Source organism: Phoca vitulina, unplaced genomic scaffold (assembly GCF_004348235.1).
Source record: "Phoca vitulina isolate PV1807 unplaced genomic scaffold, GSC_HSeal_1.0 scaffold109, whole genome shotgun sequence".
Lineage (NCBI taxonomy): Eukaryota > Metazoa > Chordata > Mammalia > Carnivora > Phocidae > Phoca > Phoca vitulina.
Window position 1 is genome coordinate 647,913 of NW_022589812.1, and position 18,450 is coordinate 666,362.

At 45.0% G+C, this 18,450-nt stretch overlaps 1 protein-coding gene across 1 annotated transcript in view; it reads left to right on the forward strand.

The window, feature by feature from the left end:
- The first annotated feature begins 4,558 nt into the window (after positions 1-4,558).
- LOC116628032 (transmembrane channel-like protein 5) overlaps positions 4,559-18,450 on the forward strand; it is a 69,989-nt gene continuing 56,097 nt past the window's right edge. Inside the window, exon 1 of the mRNA XM_032398071.1 lies at positions 4,559-4,625. The gene's annotated coding sequence lies outside the window, so the exon portion shown is untranslated. The remainder of the gene's footprint in view (positions 4,626-18,450) is intronic.

The following is an 18,450-nucleotide window of genomic DNA, read 5'->3' on the forward strand; positions in this document are numbered from 1 at the left end:
AAGTCATGGTTGAATCACAGCTGTTTCACCGCCGGGTAAATTTGCTGTGGGTAAGGGTCAGTAGTTTTTTTCTGTTTCTCCATGAAAAATTGGGGTCTGGGGAGAGTATGACTCTTCATCCACTAATATCCCTCTCCTGAGGTTGTATAGGTATCAGATGTGACACGGCTGTGAAGGTGCTTTGCAAACTGTAAAGCGAGGTCCACACATGGAGGAGGCATGCTGACAAAGTTGAAGATGCTGATGGTGAGCAAATAATCAGGGGCTGCAGGGTCCTCGTTGAATTTGTGGCTAGGTCTACTTCCTTCTCCTTTCTTACTCTTAGTCCCATGACTGTATTCATTCACCAAATACTGGGTGCCCACTGTGGGCCAAGCTCTGTCCTGGGCCCTGGGGGTTCAACAATCAGACAACAGAGCAGGCACAAGTCGCTGCTCTCAAAAAGCTTCCATTCTGGTGGAGGGAGGCAGATAAGACACACGTGCACCTGTAATGTGTCAGAGCATGAGTGCTTTGGGAAAAAATAAGCAGGAAAGAGTAGGGAGAGAACCCAGGCTGGGACAAGGTGCAGACGTAACTAGAGCTTTGAAGATCCGAGGTGCCTCTGCAGGACTGTTCTAGGACTACTGGCTCCAGAATAGACTCTAGACGCACAAGGACACAAGCAGGGAGACCATGAAGGGGCCAGTGCAGTAATCAAGAGACCATGGGCTGGACCGGGGAGGGGGCAGGGTAGAAACAGTGAGAAGTGGTCAGATTCTGGACATAGAGATCCGACCACCAGGACCTGCCGACAGAGCAGATGTGAGGAGTGAAAATAGGAAAGCCGTTGATGGTTTCTCTGAGGTTTCTGAGCTGAGCAACCAGCTGCAAAAATGGAGCTGTCGCTTCCTGAGAGGGGAGATGGTGGGAAAGACAGAGTAGAGGAAGGACCCTTGGGGATCAAGGTTAGCGCTGTTGGGTTTGGGATGCACCCTACTTTTACGTGGGAAAATGGATTCTGGTCCTGCAGGTCACAATGCAAAAGGGTACGCTTACAGGGATGGGAGGAATTTATGACCAATTTGCGGTATATCAGAGCATGTAGAGTGGTTAGCACAATTGCCCAACATGTAATTAAGTTTCATTTTATTTAACAAGTACTTAATAGCCCCTACTGTGTGGCAGGCACCATATATGTAATATTAACTCATAGTGTATGCTATCTTATTAGTCCTCACACCAACCCTGTGTGGTAGGTCCCGTTATTGTCCTCATTTTATTTTATTTTATTTTAAGATTTTATTTATTTTATTTGACAGAGACACAGCGAGAGAGGGAACACAAGCAGGGTGAGTGGGAGAGGGAGAAGCGATGTGGGGCTCGATCCCTGGACCCTGGGATCATGACCTGAGCCAAAGGCAGACGCTTAATGACTGAGCCACCCAGGCGCCCCTGTCCTCATTTTACAGATGACAAAACTGAGGCACAGAGATTCAGGAACTTGCCCGAGATTATGAAGCTACTAAGGATAAAGCAGAGCTGGAATTTAACTCGAAGTAGACTGGTTCAGAATCCCTGCACTTAACATCTATGTTAATTACGTAGTTAATTAAGTGAAGTAATTTACAGTACATGTTGGTTAACATTGTCATCGTGATCATGGATTCTATTCATGAAGCAGGCAAGCTGGAGAGGGGCGTGCTATATAAAATAAATTCAGACTCATCATGTGACCTGTTGGCCTGGGGTCTTTGCATGGGCTGCTGCCTCTGCATAAGCCGCCCTCGCTCCTCTCCTGTTTGATTCCGAAGTTAGCTGAAGCATCACTTCCTTATGGAAACTTCCCTTGCACCCAGTAAACCCCCTAGTTATAAATTCTTACAGCATGTCATACCCACTTTGGTTGCAATACTCACCATTGCATTTACATCACTGAACAGTTTTTTAAATTGTGGTAAAAAACACATAGCGTTAAATTTACCATCGTCATTTTTAAGTGCACAGTAGTGTTGAGTATATTCACACTGTCGTGCAACAGATCTCTAGAAATTTTTCATCTTGCAAAACCAAAACTCTATACCAAAAAAACACTAATGCTCCCACTCCCTCCCCACACCCTTTCTACTTTCTGTTTCCATGATTTTGACTACTTTAGGTATTTCATATGAGTGGAATGATATACAATTTGCCCTTTTGTGACTGACTGATTTCACTTAGCATAATGTCCTCGAGGTTCATCCATGTTTGTAGCATGTATCAAAATTTCCTTCTTTTTTAAGGTTGCATAGAATGCCACTGTATGTACACATCGTATTTTCTTTATCCAGTCTTCTGTTGATGGATATTTGAGTTGATTCTACCTCTTGGCTATGGTGAATATGCTGCAATGGACATGGGTATGCAATATCTCTTTGAGATCTTGCTTTGAATTCTTTTGGATGTCTACTCAGAAGTGGATTTGCTGGATCAGATGGTAGTTCTGTTTTTATTTTATTTTATTTTTTTTAAAGATTTTATTTATTCATTTGAGACACAGAGATACAGAGAGAGAGAGAGAGAGAGCATGAGCAGTGGGAGAGGCAGAGAGAGAGGAAGAAGCAGACTCCCCGCTGAGTCAGGAGCCTGATGTGGGACTCGATCCCAGGACCCTGGGATCATGACCTGAGCCGAAGGCAGACGCTTAACCATCTGAGCCACCCAGGCACCCCAGATGGTAGTTCTGTTTTTAATTATTTAAGGAACCGTTTTCCATAATGGCTGCACCAATTTACGTCCCCACCAACAGTGCACAAGGGTTTCATTTTCTCTACATCCTCGCCAATACTTGCTATTTTCTGTTGTTTTGATAGTAGCAATCTTAATGGATATGAGGTGATATCTCATTGTGGTTTTGATTTGCATTTCTCTTATGACTAATGATGTTGAGCATCTTTTCATGTATTTGTTGGCCATCTGTATGTCTTCTTTGGAGAAATGTCTATTCAAATCCTTTGCCCATTTTAACATCTAGTTATTTTTGTTGTTGTTGTTGGGTTGTAGAAACTCTTTATATATTCTGAATATTAACTCTTTATCAGATACATAGTTTGCAAATATTTCCCCCCACTCCTTAGGTTGCCTTTTCTACTCATTGTACATTTTATTTAATAGACCTCTCTCACCTGACCTGACCTATCTGTTTAGCTTACCATGCTATTCCCCCAAGTCTAGCTGTTGGAGGATGTCGTGGAGAGGACATGGACATTAGTTGGCCCTTGAGCTGGCCCTGGGTAATTGCAGGCTCCTCACCCTGTCCCCTGTCCTTGGTATGTACATTCTGCCCACTATTCCCACAGTAGGAGCTGGTTTCAAGAATGCAAACTTGAGAGAGCAAGGTGGTGTTGGAAATATCTGGACTTGATACATGACTGAACCCCATTAAGGCTTCTATATAAACTTTTAAGATTCTGGGAGGCAGTGCAGGGATCTACTTGTCTTGCAACTGTCTAAAACAAGCCTTGTATATAAGTTCCCTTGCTTATTAAACCTGCCTATTATTATTAAATAATTAAACCTATTATTAAACCTATCAATCTGGAGTGGTCTCTCTCTTTCTTGGGTCTTTCTTTGCCCTCTGTATACAGGGCCAATTTCAAATTACACCTGGGAAGCTCCTGAATTTGCAAACCAACACTAGCACCATGCCTGGTTCCCACCAGACTTCACCAAGTGTTTCTTGAAGGAAATAAGGAAGGGCTGAATACATTCTAGAAGAGAACTAGAGAGAGGTATTTGGGGAACATCCTATGGGTTCCCCAAACCAGCAGTATCCAATAGAAGTATAATAGGAGACACATAATTTTTAAAGTTTCTAGTAGCTGTATTTTAGAAAAGGAGAAACAGGAGAAAATAATTGTAATGATATATTTTATTTAACTATCTATATCCAAAATATTATCATTTTAACATGCAATCATTTTAAAACTTTTTTTTTTTTTTTAATATTTTATTCATTAGAGAGAGAGAGCACAAGCAGGGGGAGTGGCAGAGGGAGAAGCAGGCTCCCCACTGAGCAGGGAGCTGGGCACCGGGGCTCCATCCCAGGACCCTGAAATCATGACCTGTGCCCAAGGCAGATGCTTAACCCACTGAGCCACCCACGCACCCCCATTTTAAAACTTCTTAATGAGTTTGAAAAATGTGTTTTTTTGTGTTTTGGTTTTTGTTTTGTTTTTATTATTTTTTTAAATCCTATGTCTTAAAAAAACATCTCAGTTCATTGGTGCCATGATTTCAATGCTGCATAACCACCCGTGGCTAGTGGCCAATGTTTTGGAGAGCGTAGCCTGTGCGCCCTTGAGATCCTCTGGGTGCCGGGGCGTGGCAGCCGGTGGGCGCTTGGCAAGGTTTGCCGGATGGAAGGAAACAATGAACGCAGACCCGAGACTGTGAATAGAAGTCTCCGATGCCAACAGGTGTACTAACCCAGCACTTGCCGGAACTTGGCTACATTCCAAGAAAGCGATCTCCCCTCCAGGAAGGAAGTCCGGACAGGCTGTGTAGGTGTGCGCTGCCCCCGCCAGGGTTGTCGCTGTGCCGCGTGGGCGAGCAGACCCGGCAGCGGCCAGAGCTCCAGGCGCTGGGGACGCAAAAGCCGGCTGGAGGTGAGGCGGGTTCGCCGGGTCTCGGGGCCAGCGCTGGGACTGTCTTCCCGGGTATCCGCCGAGACTCAGCGACTCCTCCCTGGCTCCGAGAGAGGGGATCGATGGGAAGAACCAGGCGCCCCAGCGGGGTCTGTCCACAACTCGGGGCGGCAGGGGAGTGGCCAGGGCGGGTGGCAGCTGTGGCGGGGGAGCGGGGAGCGAGCCGGGATGGGGAGCAAGAAATGGGGGGAGAATCACCCCGGGGCTGGAATCTCGAAATGGGAGGATCTAGGCGGCGGCTCCCGCTTCGGGCTGCATTGCGCTGACCCCTTGCGTTAGGAAAGCCTCTGAAGAGTGCACACAATCCGCCGCCCTGTGCAGCCCGCCTCGAGGCTGCAGGAGGGAAAGAATAATCGCACCCAGTTATCTGGTACTCACTGAACCATGCTGGACCCGGTGAGTTTGCCTCTGCGCCGGGTCGTGATTCAGAGCTCGCTTTGGAATTGCACTGTTTATGCGCTCTGCGCCTCTGGACAAGTTCCTTACCCTCTCTGGGCTCCAATGTTCACCTCCGTAAAAAGGGGCTTAAAATAAGACGTCTGTCTTAGGGTTTCTGTGAGCCTTGTGTGTGCTGGGGACCCAAGAAGCATTTCCTGAATGTTAGACGTTTTTCCCCTGGGACAGTCTCCTGAGATATGGCCTCCGGGTTCCATTTTATCCATGAAATTTGGGCTCAGACAGGTTAAGTAACTTGTCCGCAGCAATTAGATGGAAACAGCAGGGTTTGAATCCAAGAAGTCGAGCTCCAGAGACTGGGCATGAATGTCTAATCCATGTCCCACTATTTCTTAGAAGGTTGAAGGGAGGTGGGGGAAAGCTGCTTCTGAGACCCCTTCTCCCTATCTGTGAATTGGGTACAATGATGTAATTGTGAGGGGTTATGGTGAGGATTAACTGAGTTAACACACATAAGTTTGTCCCTACTAGAGTGTGCATGCCACAAGGGTAGGATCCTTTTGCGGTTTTGTTTGCAGATTTATCCCTAGTGGTTGGCACACAGTAGATGCTCAGTGAACACTTGTTGAGTGGATGAGAAGCACATATTAGTTGTTATTCTTACAACAATCCCTGCTAGCCCCATACTACTGATGAGGAGACTGAGGTTCAGGGAGGTTAGGTAACTTCCTGGTTGTTACACGGGTGGCTGGTAGAGGAGTCAGCATTTGAACCAAGGTCTATTGATCATAAAGTCTGCATGTTCTTGACATTCAGTTCAAGTTCCATCATCGCTTAGTTGAGTGAATTTGGCAAGTTATTGCTCTTCTGGGTCTTAGTTTCCTTATCTGGAAAATGGGGACAATAAAGATAACTACCCTCTGTGGTTTTCTTCTGGATCAGATAAACCTAAAGCACTCAGAACAGTGCCTGGCACTTAGCAGATGCTCAATAAACACGGGCTACAGTGAATGCTATGATTTTCCCCTGCAAGAGTAGAGGGTTGGTACAGCAGGTATGTTCATTTAGAGGAGGCAGAGGGGAGAGTTGAAGTGGGAGGGGAGGGAGGAGGTGACCAAAGAGCTTTCTTGCCTTCTGTGTAGTTCACAGAACCAGGCCCCCGTTTGCTATCTGGAACATTCCTAAGAAACCCCCTACACTCAGTGCAGAGTGAGGGGTGTCACCCGGTATCCTAGTCTCCATCTAGTGTACAAGGAGGCTGTCACTGGGAGCCTTTTGTTGTACAACGAGGGCACAAGGTCCTCTGCTTCAGTGCATTACCCACTGCAGCTGATGAGGCTTTTGGGAGGAGGATTTCAGGTGGCAAAGGGACAGTTCATACTAGTTATTGTGGCTAGATCTGGATTCAGATATTGTCTTGGAGTAATTCCCAGCTCTGGGACTTTGATAAGTTGCTTTCTGAGCTTCAGTTCCCTGATCTGTAGGATGGGTGCAATATGCAAAAATATGGTATAGTTTCTAGAAGTAGGGAAACGGAGGGGAAGAAAAATTTTCCTAGAGGAAAATGCTGAGGTACTAATTTCTTCGTCTTATCAATGGGAATTGGGAGATACTATGCAAAGTTTGTGGCACATTATATCATTCACAGCAGTGGTTCTCAGCTGGGGGCCATTTTACCTCCCAGAGGATACTTGTGCATTCCTGGAGATATTTTTGGTTGCCCACAGCTTGTGTGGTTAGTGATGGGGAGTATCCTTCTGGCACCTAACGGAGGGAAGCTGGGGATGCTGCTCAACATCCTCTAATACTCAAGACAGCCCCCACAACAGAGCATATCTCACTCAAAATGTCAACAGTGCTGAGGTTGAGAAACTCTGACTTACACCTACAAGAGGATTACTGATTTGTCCTTTTGCTTTGGATTCTGATTTGGCTCAGCTCCATCCTGATTGGCAGGCAGGATTCTGCAATCCAGGCATTCCACAAGTCGCCCCAGGGATGACAGTTCTGGGAGCTGTTAAACCCACTGGAGGTAGAGTATATTGTCCCCATTTCACAGATGAGGGTAGGGAAAATTGAGGTTCAAAAGAATAGAATCGTAGAGCCTCAGAGGGGTAGAGTTGGAGAGCACCAGAGTCAGGATTTGATGCAAGTGAGCTTGCTGAGAAATGTGGGCTGGTTCCACGCTGCCTGTCCTTTATCTCTGGAAGGGCCACGCCATCATAATCATGGAGTTAACTTATAAGGTCTGAGTGTTGCCCCAGGGGCCATACATGCAAAACAAACTGGCCCGTGTTCAGGGTGTCTAGTGGAGCATCATGTTGTGGAAGAATACTTTGGTGAATACACGAAAAGATAGGCTCTTTGCACTCCAACTCACTCCCTGGGATTAAAAAAAAAAAAAAAATCAACCTAGTTCTTCCTTATGGTGTCTAAGAGATAAAATAACCTTTAGAAAGGACTTTGCTCTTTTCAGTGTGCTGATGCCAAAAGAACACTGTTGGGAGGGCCGGGCTGGGGTTCAGGAAGAAAGAAATACACAATTTGAGCGCCCAGGCAGGGTTTCTTTGCAGACCCAGTGCACAGAGGCCATGGCTTAACCATGACGTTGGGGATCAAGGACTGATCTGCATTTTAGGTGGGTGTGAGCTGGTTATTTATTGGCCGATGAGGAGAGAGAAGCTGGATGGCCAGGCCCAGCGGGGTGACTAATAGAGCAAGCAGAGCTGTGTCTCAGGCATAAGATGGACGGGCTTTATGGGTTGGTACAAAAAAAAAAAGGACTCGTGTCTCCGCAGAGGGGGGAGACGATGCCGGGATGGTGGGCAGGTAAGAAAGGTTTTTGCTTTGGTTTGTATAAAAGATTTTATTGAATTATTGATGGGAGGGAAGGGGGGGGGGGGGCGGCAAACAAGGGGGGGGGGGGAAGAGGAAGAGGGAGAGGAAGAGAGAGAATCCCAAGCAGACTCCACGCTGAGCATGGAGTCAACACAGGGCTCAATCCCAGGACCCTGAGATCATAACCTGAGCCGAAACCAAGAGTTGGAGGCTTAACTGACTGAGCCACCCAGGCACCCCAAGAAAAGGTGTTTTGAAGTGGTGTGGGGGGTCACAGAAATGATAGAGAAAACCCTTGGGAGTGTGCCATGAGAGGAGGCAGAAACAGGCTGTCCTGTTGCTTACCACCAGATGCCAGGTCCAGAATAAATGCACGATCATTACTTGTCAGAGGAAAGAATGACTATGGGGAAGTGGGAAGCAAGGGAGCATGTTGGCTCAGCAAGCTCTGGAGCTGTCTACCTGAATCAAAATCTGGGCTTCCCTGGGTCCTACTGTGCCACTGTGGCTGAGTTATTGTACTTTTCAGGGCTCAGTTTGCTTGTCTGTAGAATGGGTAGTGTGCTAAGAGCTCCCACCTCCTCCTGGTGGCTATCAGGGTTAATGAGAAAATATGGTGCACTGTAAGCCACTCAATAAATATTATCTCTAACTCCCCCTCTTCCTCTTTGCCCTTCTCTTCTTCCTCTTATAACAATGAGGATGATGATCATGATCCAAGTTCAGTCAGAGATGCATGGGTTAGAATCCCATCTGCTTCTATTTAGCTGTGTGACCTTGGACAAATTACTGTACCCTCTCTGGGCCTCAATGTAATCGTCATAAAGTGGGGATGATAATACCTCTCCATAAAGTTGTTGGAGGATGTGATTGCTACTGCATGTGAGGGGCATAGCATGATGCCTGGCCCCCAGGAAGGTGCTCAGTATATGGTGCTGTCTTTATGCTTATTGATATAGTTGTTGTCTGCCTAGTTTCCTTCTGCCCTGGAGAGGCAAAGAGTTGCTCAGTGGATATGGATGTCAGAGAAGTGGGGTGTATAATCACGTTTTGCCAGGCAGGGTCCTCTCCCCAGGAGGAAGGGTCAGGTTGAAGGTATGCACTTCTCTCTAGAAGTTCAGTGAATCACTCTGTGGTTTATGTTTGCCAAGAGTTCCCAGAATGGAGTGCCAGGAGATTGGATTAGATTACTTCTCAGGCTATTTTCAGCCACCTCAGGTTCAATGTTCCCAGAGATAAACCCAGGTTGATGCAATGCTAATCATCAGTAGAGTCATTTGTGGAAAGAACATTCCTTATTTATAGGAAAAGAAGTAAGGGGCTGGGTAAGATTTCTGTATTTTTACAAGTGTCAGAACAAATAAGTTTCATTTTCGATGGCATTTGAATCAGGGTGGGTAGCATTTAAAAGAAGCGCAGAAAGTCCTATTTCTATAAGTTCACAGGGAGAATTGGAGGTCCAGAGTTGCTGTTCCCAATCTTTCATTTGTTAGCACCCGCAATAAATGAAAAATCGTGGCTCTCCAATGGAGACGTGGAGTTTTCTCCTGTGGCAGAGACTTGACTTATAAATTTTATCAGAGGAAACCCCTTAGCAGGAGAGGAGGTAGGTGGAAATCCCAGGAAGATGGTTTAATTTGTCCTGCTGGAACTGTCATTCCTGGAGTGACTCATGAATGCCTGAATTGCAGGGTCCTCTCTGCTAGTCACTGTGGAACCGAGCCAAATTGGAACAGAAACAAAAATCAGTAATCTTGAGCCTGTTCTGGGGCACCTGGGTGGCTCAGTCGGTTAAGCATCTGCCTTAGGCTCAGGTCATGATCCCAGGGTCCTGGGATCGAGCCCCTACCTCGGGCTTCAGGCTTCCTGCTCAGCAGGGAGTCCACTTCTCCCTCTCTCTCTGTCCCTCCCCTTGCTCGTGCTCTCTCTCTCTCTCTCAAGTAATTAAGTAAAATCTTAAAAAAAAAAAAAAATCCCAAGCCTGTTCTTTATTGCAAATGTTGATATTTTATTCACTATGTATTTTTGCATTATTTCCTACTTTTAAAAATATTGCATAAAATAGTATTTGTCTAGGTTACTGGGAGTTTTGGTACTCCCCCTTAAATTTGGGTCCCATGCAAACTCCTCACCCTGCTTCACCCTGCTCCTGGCCATTCTGCAATTAGCACTGAATCTAGAAACTTCCCAAGCTTAACATCATGCTTACCCAGCATGGGCAAAAAGATGGCTAAACGCAGGATGTGGATGTTGAAAAAATGAGTTGAAAAAGAGAAAAATCTGCTTCCCTGAGAGGAAGGGTTATTTACAATACTGTATTCCACTCCTTACTGGCTGTGTTACCTGGCCAGGTTACTGAACCTCTCTGTGCCTCAGTGTCTTTCTCAGTAAAATAAGGATAATGACAGTACCCCATTGCTAAGGCTATGGTAAGGGTTTAACGAGTTAATACCCATCAGATTCTCATAATCGTGTCTGGCACATACATATTGGTTGTTTTGTTATCCTTGGTTTCTGCTTCTGTTTTTCCTTCTCCAAATCTGGAACCCTAATGCTTGGGTTGTATTTTATAATGTTTGCTTAAATAGGCATTAAAGGACTAGTATCGGGATCTCAATTAGTCTGGTTAAGAACTAAGCTTCTAGTCCCAGAGGTGGATCCAGAAAGGGGTTCTTTTTCCTCTCAAAGAGAGAGGTTTGCCACAGACCCAGGGTATGGATAGAGCTCACCCTGGCTTTACTGTCTTCTCCTGCCTTTCTGAGACCCAGTGGTAGAGAAAGCGGTAGGGGATCCTAGCCACAGGGGATATTAAGGTTTATCATTTTTCACTGCTCCTGGCAGGAGTCTGAGCACACGGATGGTGGCGAAGGGGATGAGGAGGGGTTTCCACAGCCTGTAGGTCTCCAGGAAGTGAGGTCCTTCCTCGGGTTGCAGAGGAGGCCACTGCTTCTAGCAGCTCTCAGGGGGTGCAAGAGCCATTACACGTATCCTGTGTTGTCTCTGGCTCTCCCAGAGAGGGTTCCTTGTTCTTCTGGGACAAGCTGGAGCAGGCCAGCCATGCAAGAAGGCACTGAGCTGCCAAGGTGCAAGCAACCCACCACTTTTCCCTTCCCACCTCCCTCCACCTGCATCTTGCGGCCTTCATTAACTATCTGCTCTGCAGTGATTCTCAAACCTTCGCGTACAGAAGAATCTCCTGGGAAACCTGATAAGGAGGCAAATTACCAGGTCCCATCCCAGACCAGTGCTAAAACCAAGAAGGTTCTGGGTAAACTGGGACTAGTTGGTCATCTGATGATCCTCCATCTGAAGGCCTCCAGCAGGCTCCCAAGTGAGTCTTGTGGGCTCCTCAGCTTGATGCTCTCTGATGTGCACTGATTCATGAAGTTTTATTTTATTTATTTATTTTTAAAAGATTTTATTTATTTATTTATTTGTTTAAAGATTTTATTTATTTATTTGACAGAGAGAGACACAGCGAGAGAGGGAACACAAGCAGGGGGAGTGGGAGAGGGAGAAGCAGGCTTCCCGCAGAGCAGGGAGCCCGACGTGGGGCTCGATCCCAGGACCCTGAGATCATGACCTGAGCTGAAGGCAGAAGCTTAACGACTGAGCCACCCAGGCACCCCAAGATTTTATTTATTTTTGAGAGTGAGAGAGAGTGTACAAGCAGGGGAAGAAGCAGGCAGAGGGAGAGGGAGAAGCAGGTTCCCCGCTGAGCAGGGAGCCCGATGTGGGGCTCGATCCCAGGACCCTGGGATCATGACCCGAGCCAAAGGCAGACGCTTAACGACTGAGCCACCCAGGCGCCCTTATTTTATTTTTTTTAAGATTTATTTATTTGAGAGAGAAAGAGAGGGAGGGAGGGGCAGAGGGAAAGGGAGAGAGAGTCTCCCAACACAGGACTGTATCTCACGACCCTGAAGTTATAACCTGAGCTGAGATCAAGAGTCAGACGCTTAACTGACTGAGCCACCCAGGCACCCTGATCAACGAAACTTTATTTATTTATTTAATTTAATTTAATTTTTATTTTTTTTAAAGATTGTATTTATTTGACAGAGAGACACATCGAGAGAGGGAACACAAGCAGTGGGAGTGGGAGAGGGTAAAGCAGGCTTCCCGCAGAGCAGGGAGCCCGATGTGGGGCTCGATCCGAGGACCCTGGGATCACGACCTGAGCCGAAGGCAGACGCTGAATCGACTGAGCCACCCAGGCGCCCTGCACTAGCCACATTTTAAGTACTTTGGTATATATGTGTGGCTAGGGGCTGCTATATTATACAGCATGGTATGGAATGATTCCATCATCATAGAAAGTTCTATTAGACAGTATTGCCCTAGATGATCGATCTCCTCTAGAATGGGCTTTCTCAACTTCACCATTATTAACATTTTGGGTCAGATAATTCTCTGTTTGGGGGGACTATCCTGTGCATCGTAGGATGTTTAGCAATATCCCTGGCCTCCACCTATTAGATGCCAATATCACACACCTCCCCCTGAGTTGTGGCAACAAGAAAGGCTTCCGGATGTCGTAAAATGTGCTACCTGGGGGCAACATTGCACTGATTGAGAATCAATGCCCTAGACACATGGCTTCTACCAATCTCTTTCTAAAAGAAGGGAAGTCAACCACATATCCTGCACTTCAAACAGAGCGTTGGCACCTAAATGCAAATGTCATCTTGCAATTCCCTTGTGTCAGTCTGCTTTACATCTAAGGCCTGTGGGCCTCACCTACTTTGGGGACAGTCATATGTACAAGAAAGTCTTATAACAAAATGTCATTTGCAGGGCACCTGGCTCGCTGCAAGAGCATGCAGCTCTTGATCTCGGGGTCGTGAGTTTGAGCCCCACGTTGGGTGTAAAGATTACTTAAATATTATTTTAAATAAAATATTTTAAATGTTTAAATATTTTTAAATTAATTAAAATATTTTAGATTAAATTAAATTAAAATCTTTTAAAATTAAATTAAAATATTTTTAAATAATTTTTTTTTTTTTTACGATTTTATTTATTTGATAGAGAGAGACACAGTGAGAGAGGGAACACAAGCAGGGGTAGTGGGAGAGGGAGAAGCAGGCTTTTCGTGGAGCAGGGAGCCTGATGTGGGGCTCGATCCCAGGACCCTGGGATCATGACCTGAGCCGAAGGCAGACGCTTAACGATTGAGCCACCCAGGCACCCCAATAAAATATTTTTAAATAAAATAAAAAAATACATTTTTTAAAATGTCATTTGTATGGAGAGGGGTTTTGGTTATAGTAAGAGTGAGACTGCTGGAAAGAATTTGGAGAGTTCTGGGAAAGTCCAGAGACTTCTCACCAAGAATGGAGTGTAGTAAAAAAGGAGGTGTCTTAGCCAGTGTAATGAGATTTGAGAGCCTTCAAAACATCCATATAAATAAAAGAATGATCCCATCCTAGCTTTTTCTTGAATTTTCCTCTGACGTTTAATTGGTGACATTTGTCAGTTATATCATCCCGTTTCCCAAAAAGTTTTATTTTATTTTTTTTTAAAGATTTTATTTATTTATTTGACAGAGAGAGACACAGCGAGAGAGGGAACACAAGCAGGGGGAGTGGGAGAGGGAGAAGCAGGCTCCCCACTGAGCAGGGAGCCCGATGCAGGGCTCAATCCCAGGACCCTGGGATCATGACCTGAGCCGAAGGCAGACGCTTAACGACTGAGCCACCCAGGCGCCCCCCAAAAAGTTTTAAAAATATGTTAGAGTCATCTTAATTTGGTGTTATAAAAAGCATTTGCCACCTCCATGGTAACTGCAGCACATTAGACCATTCTCTGGGTGAATTTTTGCCATGTCTAGGTGATGCCCTTCATGAGATTAAAGTTCATGTTCATTTTCCAGCCTCTGACTCTTTCTCACATGTTAAGCAAGCTAAAAATCTTATATTCTTTTTAAAAAAAAAAATTTTTTTATTTTATAAGGCGGTGGAAGGGCAGAGGGGGAGGGAGAGGGAGAGAGAATCTCAAGCAGACTCCAGGCCCACTGACATGGGGGGCCCTGATCCCATGACCCCAAGATCATGACCTGAGCCGAAATTAAGAGTCCAACACTTAACTGACTGAGCTACCTGGGTGTCCCTCTATTTGCATTCATAAAATATAATTACCTTTCTTTGGGAAGTAAGTAAATGTCTTAAAAATTAAGTAAATTCTTTTATGAAGGGGAAACATAAAGAAGAGGAAGATATACCCACATAGCTCTATTTATATTTTCCCTTCCTTTTCATAGTTTTGATATTGGTCTTTTGCGAACACACCTTGTTTTCTGAAGGATCCAAATGTATAGCTATGACTGCACCTGGGTCAAAGGTGGAAAGTCTCTGAGAAGTCCCGTGGGGCATGCACTAATGCTTAGTTACCGGAGGGTTTTGAGAAATGGATGATTGAAGGTTCTGCCCTCACATGCTTATAAGATACGATTTAAATTGCCTTTATTTCCTTGTTCTAAACATTACACACTGCAGATAAAAGATTCTAAAGCATTTGTTTGTGGTGGATGATGACAGCCAAGGTAATTATTAAGCTAACATGGTAACAAAGAACATAAACAAAATCTATGTTTCTGCTGCAATGTGGGTGTGTTTAGTATAGGATAGCTTCCTGCCCTGGTAACTGCTCAGGGATGTGTGGTGGCCTTCACTCCTTGTGTTGGAATTGTCTTTCCAAGATCAGGTGCCTGAGAAAGGAATGGAAGCTTCCAGAACTGCAATTATGAAAGCTTGCTTGAAATGAGATGCCTGGGAATGGACCATTTCTTCTTTTAAAATTCTTTTTTTTTCACTTTCAGGATTTCTTAGAATCACAGACTGGTATTTTGTGTGTGTGTGTGTGTTGGGGGAAGGGAGTGTGATACAATTATATTATTGTTTAATGTCTATTGTATCCCAGAATTTAGTCATTTGTGTTTCACCTTCATGATTTTTGCCCCTTTTCTTACCATGCATACTAATATTTATCTATTCTTTTTACAAACAGATTTATTTTAAAAGGAAACTCATGTCATTACTGTAAATGGAAAACTTGTATCACTTGCTTATAAATATAGGTGACTATATAGTAATATATATACATACACACAGGGAAAACCAAACCATGTTATTAAATCCTAGCTAGATTATGCTGAGTGAAAGCAGTAAGTCCCAAAGGGCTACATTCTGGGTGGTTCCATTTATTTGACATTTTGAAGAAATGCAAAGATAGAGGGACAGAGAATAGATCAGTGGTGAGCAGAGGGTGGTAGGAGGGGTTGATCACAGAGGGGTGGGATGAGGGAGTTTTGGGGTGATGGAACTGGTCTGTATCCCAATGGTGGTAGTGGTATGCATGTGTTCAAACTTGTAGAACTAGACACCAGAGATATTTTTTGCATGCTAATTTCAAAAATAAAATAAATTCTGGTCATAAGTTGTGGCATCATGAGGGTTCTGAGCTTGGAGCTTTGCTCTGTCTTTATTGAAAAAGAGACAATGGTGGGGCACCTGGGTGGCTCAGTTGTTAAGCGTCTGCCTTTGGCTCAGGTCATGATCCCAGGGTCCTGGGATCGAGCCCCGCATCGGGCTCCCTGCTCGGCGGGAGGCCTGCTTCTCCCTCTCCCGCACTTGTGTTCCTTCTCTCACTGTGTCTCTCTCTGTCAAATGAATAAATAAATAAAATCTTAAAAAAAAAAGAGAGACAATGGCAAATTCAGACAGGTGTTAAAGACTTATTAGCACCAACGGAGACTTTACCTAGTTGTTAGTTAGAAATATTGAATGGGAATTAAGAAGGAAGAAATGATCACTAGGAGATTCCTTAGTATTTTCCACAAGGGAAATGATCCTTTCAAAAATCCCTGAACTGATCCCAGACTCTCAATTTATAAATGGGATATATTTGTACCAAAAATTGGACCCAGGCATGAGAAATGCTAGTCTGTGTGAACCCTCCCACCCCCCCACCCCACCTTCCCCAGAGTAGTCCAACTGATCCCAGTGTAGGTTTGTTTTGCCTCCCATTGGTTGAGGTGTCATCATCATGATGGGCCCCAGGTGATGGATGAGATGAATGAGAACTTTGTAGGATGACCTTCGTTTGCTCATTCAACAAATATTAATTCAGTCCTCTTGCATGCCAGGCACATAATGAGCAAAATAGTGTAACTCCTGCCATCACAGAGCTTTCAGTCTAGTGGAGGACAAATACTGAACAATATGAGCACAGAAAGTATAATATATAATTACAAACTGATAAGTCCCATGGGCAAAAGGACAGGATGCTATGTTAGAGGCTCAGGGGGAACTATTTGCATGTGGAGGAATAAAGGAGACCTCTCTGTGAAAGCAGCATTTAAGCTGATACCTTAAAGATGAAGGGTTAGCCAGGCCAAGAGTGAAGGGACAAGCATTCTAGGCAGAAGGAATAGCATATGCAAAGGCCATGACCCAGGAAAACGGGCCAATGTGTTTAGTGCAGGGCTTGGCAAACTATGCCCCCAGTTCGGATGTGGCCTGTGAACTAAGGATGGTTTTTATATTTTATAATTGCTGGCAAAAATCAAAAGAAGAAGAATAGTTCATGGTGTCTAAAAATTATATGGCATTCAAATTTTGGTGTCCATACATTGGAGCACAGACACACCTTTTCAATTCTATATTGTCTGGGGCTGTTTTAGTGCTATAGTAAGAGTCGAGTAGTTGCTACAGGGTTCGTATGGCCCACAAAGCTTAGAATACTTCCTATCTGACTCTTTACTGAAAAAGTGTGTCAATGAAGTGAGGATGAAGAACAAGGGGAGAGCTAGGCAGGGGCCAGCGTATGGATACTTTTCACACCATAGTAAGGAGTTTATTTTTTATTTATTTTTACTTATTTAAAAATGGGGGGTGGGCGCCTGGGTGGCTCAGTCAGTTAAGGTCTGCCTTAGGCTCAGGTGGTGATCCCAGGGTCCTGGGATGGAGTCCCGCCTTGAGCTCCACATTGGGCTCCCTGCTCAGCAGGGAGCCTGCTTTTCCCTCTCCCGCTGCCACTCCCCCTGCTTGCATTGTCTTTCTCTCAAAAGCAGGGGAGTGGCAGAGGGAGAGGAGAGGGAGAAAATCTCAAGCAGGCTCCACACCCGGGGAGTCCCCAGCGGGCCGACCCTTAGCTGAAACCAAGAGTTGGACACTTGATTGAGTGAGCCACCCAGGTGCCCCTATTTATTATTCTTATTACTTTTTTTGTTTTTAAAGATTTTATTTATTTATTTGACAGAGAGAGCGAGAGAGCACAAGCAGGGGGAACAGTAGAGGGAGAGGGAGAAACAAGTTCCCCGCCAAGCAGGGAGCCCGACGCAGGGCTCGATGCAGGGCTCGATTCTAGGACCCTGAGATCATGATCCGAGCCAAAGGCAGACGCTTAACCATCTGAGCCACCCAGGCACCCCTTATTATTACTTTTTTTGTTAAGGTTTTTTTTTTTTAAGATTTTATTTATTTATTTGAGAGAGAGAGAGAATGAGAGAGAGAGAGCACACGAGAGGGGAGAGGGTCAGAGGGAGAAGCAGACTCCCCACTGAGCAGGGAGCCCGATGCGGGACTCAATCCAGGGACTCCAGGATCATGACCTGAGCCGAAGGCAGTTGCCCAACCAACTGAGCCACCCAGGCACCGTTTGTTAAGGTTTTATTTAAGTAATCTCTACCCCCCAACCTAAGGCTTGAACTCATGACCCTGAGATCAAGAGTCTCATGCTCTTCCAACTGAGCCAGCCAGGTGCCCCCATAGTAAGGAATTTAGATGTTATTCTAGATTCAATGGAAAGCCATTGAGCAGGGTTGGGGTAGACGTTGGGGAGCTGTTGAGTCTCTCTCTCTGTGCTTTTTTAACTTTGTCTTGTGGTCTAGTTTTTTTGGAGCCCCCAGGAAGGGCATTCCTCTGGATAAGCAAGAGAATCCTCTTCACTCTTATCTGTACCCCCAGGTTTTGCTTCTCCTTTGCTCCTTGTCACCCCGGTAGAGGAGGTGGGCTGAACGTGTCCCATTTGTCAGCTGTCTTTGTCAAGTGCAGGTGGGGCTGGAAATGTGTTCAGGGCTGTTGGTTTTTCAATTTCCTTTCATTGCTGGGATGATTGCTATGCTCAACATTTCAGTGATGGTTTTATTGTGCTTATTTTGAGGCTTTAAAGAAATGACACAGTTTAAAAACTCAATATGCTTTGATTGTAGCGAATTTTGATTTATTTTAGAGCTTCTGTAGCTTATTTGGGAACTGGGGGAAAAAGCCTTCACACTCAGCTTATTCCAGCATTTTCCCTCCCGTTTTCCCCCAGACACAGTGCTTTAGTGTTTTACTTTTTTTTAGAAAATGGGTTTTCACTTTGAAATGACTCATTTGGAAAAATTCTTGCTCCCTTTTTTTGTCTTTACTATCCTTTTTCTTAAATTGTGATAATATATATATATATAACATTAAATTTATCATCTTAACCAATTTTTTAAAGATTTTATTTATGTATTTGACACAGAGAGAGAGAGAGCACAAGCAGGGGGAACAGCAGAGGGAGA